The sequence below is a fragment of the Camellia sinensis genome, chromosome 1 (assembly GCF_055761805.1).
Source record: "Camellia sinensis isolate YWXY chromosome 1, ASM5576180v1, whole genome shotgun sequence".
In the NCBI taxonomy this organism is placed as follows: Eukaryota; Viridiplantae; Streptophyta; class Magnoliopsida; order Ericales; family Theaceae; genus Camellia; species Camellia sinensis.
The window spans coordinates 42,863,811-42,870,643 of NC_138961.1; positions in this window are offsets into that span (position 1 = coordinate 42,863,811).

The window sequence follows — 6,833 nt, forward strand, 5'->3', positions numbered from 1 at the left end:
CCCCTCTAATCCTCCTATTGCCTTGCCAGTGATCTATTTCGGCACTAGAATGACCGTTGCTGCAACTGCCAAGGATTTAGGTCGACAAAAGGTCGTAGCTGAAGACTTTCTTGCTGATATTCTTGGCATGGTCGCCATCCAGTCTTCTCCTTCCCAATCCTAGCCAAGACAGAAACAAAAAAGGGTGAAAAAGGCTAAAGCTGAGGTCACCATTACCTAGATCCTGTCCGACTTCGAGAAAGATCTAGAAGACTTAGTCCCCATATCAAAACTGGCCAAAGCCGAGAAGAGGCCTGCCGAGGCTGAAGTGTCTGACGCTCCTCTGTGCAAGAAACCGAGATCCGAGGGTGCAGAGGGCCCAAGTGCTTCTCACTCTAACGAACACTGGCCCTCTGTGCTCATAGTCGAGAACCGTCCTATGTCGGCTAAAGACAGTGCTATTGACAACGTCTAGGTTGGCGCAGTGCTCTCCACAACCATTCTTCTTCCATCTAACATGAATCGAATGGCCAAGATCACTGAGTACGAGAACTTCGCACTCATGATGCAACATTCTATTCTAGTAAGTCTTTAACTTAGGTTTTTCGATTCTGTTCTCGTTTTTGTTTTTGTACTTAGTTAAAAAGTTTCTTTAACTTGCTTCTTTTCTTGCAAGTCATCCAGCATGCCCATTCTTTTGCAGTCAAGGCCGATAAGGTGAAGAAGAGTTAGTTCAGAAGACCAAGGAAGTTGTCAAACTACTTTCTTCACTGAATCAGGCTGAGACGCGCGTCCATCATTTTATGGACAAGTCAAAAGCTGCCCTAGCTGCCCAAAGTCATGCTGAGGAGAGGGCTGAAGTTGCAAAAGTTGTTGCCAAGGTCGCGAATGCTAACGCCAAAGAAACTGAAGCTAAGGCAGCCCAAGCCAAGGCTGATCTGAAGGAGGCCATTGCCATAAAAGAAGCCGAGATAAAGACTGCTGACGAGAAGGCTTATGCCGAGGGGGCCGCCAATGTTCGCGATGACTACTACAAAACAAGTAAACTTGGCCTGTAACAAGGGTTATTATCTCGGCTGGATGACAGCCCTGAAAAAGCTGTCTATCCCCAAGGACTCGCCCTTTCGCGACATCAGCCAGCTTGTCGTTTTATTCCCTCCCTCTCTAGTTGAGGCTGAGGAAGAAGGCGATGAAGAAGATACCGAGGCTGAAGAAAGGGTTGAGGCCGACATTGCTGCTGGGCTAAGCCTTCTACTCTGAATGATCAAGTCCTAAACTTGAATCACGATGATAGGGGAGAGGCTTCCAAAACTGTCTCTCCCAAAACAACTTCTGAGGCCGAAGTCGATTTAACTGAAAAGAGTCTTGAAAAAACACTTCTTGAGATTGACGTAGAGATAGAGGCTGAGAAGTCTGCCCAACTGACTGCCGAGGCTAAAACAACGCCAATTACTGAGGCACTATAGTCTGAGGAAAACATTGAAGACCCATGCCCTAGGATTTTTCCTTCTGCTTGTACTTTTGTAACTTTGTTGTTTTGGAATGAAGTCTTTTGAACAATTTTTCTCTAATGTCAGGCCGATATGCCCTTTTTTGTATCCGAACAAATTTTCTTTAGAACTGCCAATCTTTTCCTTTCTTCTAAAGAGTTGAATGCTTTCTGTGTATGCTTACTACTTTTCCTTTATGCCTTGCATATTTTTCTATACTTAGAATTTTTCTAATCTTTCCAAGTCTGACAACTTGGCTCTATCTCGGATTTCCAAACCTCGGATATATCCTCACCTTGGAGTTGAACATACTAGTCACCCCGAATAACAACTATTGTTATTTATTTCGGCCAAACAATACTTAAAAATAGTTCATCAAATTTTTACAAGTGTTGTTTCCTCACTTGTACTTGTTGCCTTTTGGCAAGACTTCACCTTTCCAAGTCTAACAACTTGATTGGGTATCTCGGACAAATATACTTCGGGTACAGTACAACACTTCCATCTTGGATTAACTCATCTCAGATAGTTCCACCTATCAATGATCTTGAATAACTTCAACTTGAAATTTAAAAAAATTTCACAAGTGTTATGCTCATTTTCACTTCCTGCCCCCTAATATGAACCCAAGTACCACTTATATTCGCATTAAGAATGCATCTCCTATTGCTTCCATAGTTTGATTTAGATAATTCTGGTCGAGGTTTTTCTACCTCGTTGTCTCTTGTAATCTGACCAGATCAAACTTAGGTCAACTCTGCCGTCATGGCAAATCTAAGTTATTCATCATGTTTTGTTCGGAAACATTGCAAACTTAGTTCAACTCTACCATTATGACAAGTCTAAGTTATTCATTATGTTTCATTCGGGAACATCGTAAACTTTATTCAACTCTACCATCATGGCAAGTCTAAGTTATTCGTCATGTTTCATTCGGAAACATCGGCATAAGACTATTCAGTCCTATCACACAAGTTTCAACAAGAATTCGTAAAAACAAATTCGAGCTAACATTTTATTAATACTTCGGCTAATAAAATCTTTACATAAATCTCAAAAGCATAAATTAATGGTAGAAAAAATTCAAGTTGCTTGTGTTCTAAGGTCTTGGAAACTCCTTGCCATTAGTGTCTTCCAGCCGATATACGCCATTGCCAGCGACCGAGATAACTCCATACGGTCTTTCCTAGTTTGGGCCAAGCTTGCCCTCCCTAGGATCTTTCTTGTTACTGACAACCTTTTTAAGGACGAGGTCCCCAATCTGAAACTCTCTGGGATTGACCTTTTTGTTGTATGCCCTAGCAAACTGCTGTTGGTATGCCCCCAGCCCAATTACTGCTCTTTTTCTTATTTCCTTTATTAGATCCAGATCTTGGACAAGGAATGCCTCGTTGGTTCCATTCTTCACTCCCTGGGGTCAGATTCTAGGGATGCCGATCTCTAAGGGAATGACTGCTTCAGTGCCATATGGTATGACAAAAGGAGATTCTCCGGTAGATCTTGTCGGTGCAGTCCGATATTCCCATAGGAAAGGCAATTCCTCGACCCACTTGCCCTTGGTAGCTTCTAGCCTCTTCTTGATCTCATCCAAGATAGTCTTGTTGGATGCTTCTGCCTGACCATAGGAAAGGCAATTCCTCTACCCACTTGCCCTTGGCAGCTTCTAGCCTCTTCTTGATCCCATCTAGGATAGTCTTGTTGGATGCTTCTGCCTGACCATTACTCTAGGGAAAACTAGGAGTAGAGTAATAGTTTTTAATCTTGTACTTTGCATAGAAGCTCTTGATCAGCTTATTGTCAAACTGGGTGTCATTATCCACCACAATGGCTCTTGGGATCCCAAGCCTGGTAATTATGTTCTTCTAGATGAAATTCTTCACATCAATATCTCAAATCTTTGCAAGGAGTTCAGCCTCCACCCACTTCGTAGAGTAGTCTATAGCTACCAGTATGAACTTTCTCTGTCCAGTTGCCTGGGGCAATTGCCCAACAAGATCCATGCCCCACTAGGCAAATGGCCAAGGACTGGATATTGGATTCAAATCTGCAGCTGGCTAGTGTATCAATAGTCTGAACCTCTAACACTTCTCGCATTTCCTCACATAGGCTTCAGCATGCTTCTGCATATAGGGCCATTATCCTTGAGATATGACCCTATGAGCAAGTGACCTGCCCCTAGCATGGCTTCCACATATGCCCTCATGGATCTCATACAGAAAGTCCTCAACTTGGGATGGATGCATATATCTCAGAAGGGGCTCAGTGAAGGGCCTTTTGTAGAGATGGCCTTCTACTGACAGACAGAATCTCACCGACTTTAATATGATCTTGTGTACCTCCTTTCTATCTACTGGCAGCTTGCCATCTCTGAGGAACACTACTATGGCATCCATCTAGCTTGGACCCATCTCCACGCACTTCGCTTCGTACTCGGTTATTAGGGGTTCTATACTTGGGCTTGACAAATAATCAACCATGATTGTCCTTACCTAACCTGATTTAATCATGCTAGCCAGGTTATCCAGTGCATCGGCGTGACTATTATCATCTTGGCTAACCTGTTGTAATCGGCAACTTTCGAATCATGTTAGAAGCTTGACAACCTCCTTGACTTAGGCTAGCATTCTCTCATCTCGGGCTGCGTACTCGCCCGTTGCTTGATTTATAATGGGTTGGGAGTCACATAAGACTACCACATCGTCGGCCTCTATAGCTGTTGCTAGCCTCAGTCTAATAATTAGTACCTCATACTCTGCTTTGTTATTTGAGGCCTTGAACCCCAAACGAATAGACTACTCCGTCATTCGCCTATCAGGCGATACCAAAACTACTCCTGCCCCCGCTCCCTATCGGTTTGAGCTGTCATCAACAAAGAGTCGGAAGGAGTTTCCATATAGATATTGCAAGGTTTTGGTTTCTCTTCCTTCTTCTACTCTGCTGGTGTCGGGGTCTTTGGTCCCAGTTGGGTCTTTTCTTGTTCTCCTGGGCATCCCAAGCCGCGGCTCAGCGAAGCTCGCCTTGGGATTGCGCCAGGAGTGAACTCGGCCACAAAGTCGGCTAGAACCTGGCCCTTGATTGCTGTTCTAGGCCTGAATTCCAAGTTATATTGGCCCAACACCACTACCCATTTGGCTACTTTGCCTGTCAGATCTCCATGCTACAACAGGGACTTTAGGGGATGCTCCGTTAATACCACAATCTTGTAGGCTTGAAAATAGTGGTTTAATTTTTTCAAAGCCATTACCAAGGCTAGTGTCAATTTCTCCAGGGGCAAGTATCTGGTTTTGGCACTTGCTAGGGTTTTGCTCACGTAATAGACTGTCTTCTGCTCTCTCTTCTCTTCTCGGATTACCACTGCACTCATGGCGTGGTCTGAGACTGCCAGGTACAAGTACAACTCCTCTCCTACTACCAGATTTGACAATACTAAAGCTGTTGTCAAGTACTTTTTCAAGTCGGCCAGGGCTACTTCGCACTCAACTATCCACAAAAAATCTGTGGCCTTCTTCAACGATTGAAAAAATGATTTGCATTTATCAGAACTTCGCCTGATAAACCTGTTCAAGGCTACGGCCTTGCTGGTCAGAATCTAGACCTGTTTGGCTGTTTTCGGGCTTTTCAGATCAAGGATCACCTTGATTTGATCTGGGTTTGCTTCTATTCCCATCTTGGTTACTAGATATCCCAAGAACTTACCAGATCCAACTCCAAATGCACACTTTGAAGCATTGAGTTGTAGCCGATATGTTCTCAGGATATCGAAAACTTCCTTCAAGTCGGCCAAATGGTCTCCCGGCTCCTTGCTCTTGACGACCATGTCGTCAATGTAGACTTCAACTATTGTCCCAATCAACTGTCTGAACATCTTTGTTACCAGTCTTTGATATGTTGCTCCTGCATTCTTGAGCCCAAATGGCGTCACTCTATAGTAGTAAAGTCCCTTTGGGGTGATGAATGTCGTCTTCTCCTCATTCGAGGGATACATCGCGATCAAGTGGTATCCTCTGTAGGCATCTAGGAAGCTTATTCTACCATGCCCAGATGTAGCTTCGACTAGCTAGTCAATCTTTGGTAAGGGAAAACAATCCTTCAGGCAAGCCTTATTTAGACTAGTGAAGTCTACACAGACTCTCCACTTCCCGTTTTTCTTTTTTAAAACTACTGTGTTGGACAGCCAAGTGGGGTAGTGCACTTCTCGGATGGCTTGTGCTTTTAGTAACTTCTCTACTTCATCTTCCACTGCCTATACATGGGCCAAAGTCGGTCTTCTTGCTCTCTGAATGAAGGATTTAGCCGACCTATCCACATGCGATTTATGTCATGTGACCTCGGGGTTAATGCCAGGCATCTCGTATGGTGTCCAAGCAAACACCTCTATGTTCTCCCTAAGAAAATTTTTCAGCTCATTTTTCACGTCCTCGGCCAAGCTGGAGTCGAAGAGGAAGTATCTCTCTTCATTGCCCTCCTGTACAAGAATTTTTTTCAAAGGCTCTTCGTTCTTGTCGGCTGGCTCCGTGCCGACATCTTCCAAGACCTATCTATCCTCATCTTTAATCTCTGCTGTCTCAGCTTCTCTGATGGTGCAGGTGTACTTCATTGTTTCCATGGAGCAATTCTTCGCATGTACCTGGTCCCCCCTTACTTCTTCAATCCTCTGATCAGTCGGGAATTGCAACAGCTGGTACAGTGTGAAGGGAATAGCCCTCATTGCATGCAACCAAGGTCGTCCCAAAATGTTATTGTATGGGGAGGGAGTATCTATCACAGTTAACTCAATTATTACTTTTTTGTGTCCTGCCTGCACTTCCAGGTTCGTGGCTCCCAGAGGCCATGTCGGCGTCCTGTTGAATTCTACTATGGGACTGTCAGATTGCTTTATCCGGGTGAAGGCCAAGCTCCTTGTAACATCTGACATATATGATGTCACAAGAGCTACCTTGGTTAATCAGTATGCGTCTCACCTATCACTCCCCAATCTTCAGAGTTACTACTAGGGCATCGTTGTGTGAATGCGAGACCATATCCAGGTCTGCCTTAGTAAAAGAAACCATTGGTCCGTGGTATTCATCTGTCTTGGGCTTCTTTCACTGGACCTGATATACATGTTGTAGGTTCCTTACTCTTTGGGCCTTCCCACGTACTTCATTCTTATTGACCTTCAAGTGAATCACATTGATTACTTAAGGTCCATCTGCTTGCTACGGAGGAGATGGTGGTGGAGGCGGTGCTGTCAGTGCCTGAGGAAGCCTTGCATGCTCATCCCTTGTCCTGGCCTCATCTACCTAGTCTCTCAGGTGACCTTGTCTGACCAGATCTTTTAAGTATGATTTCAGAGCCCTGCACCCTTGAGTCAAGTGCTCATCC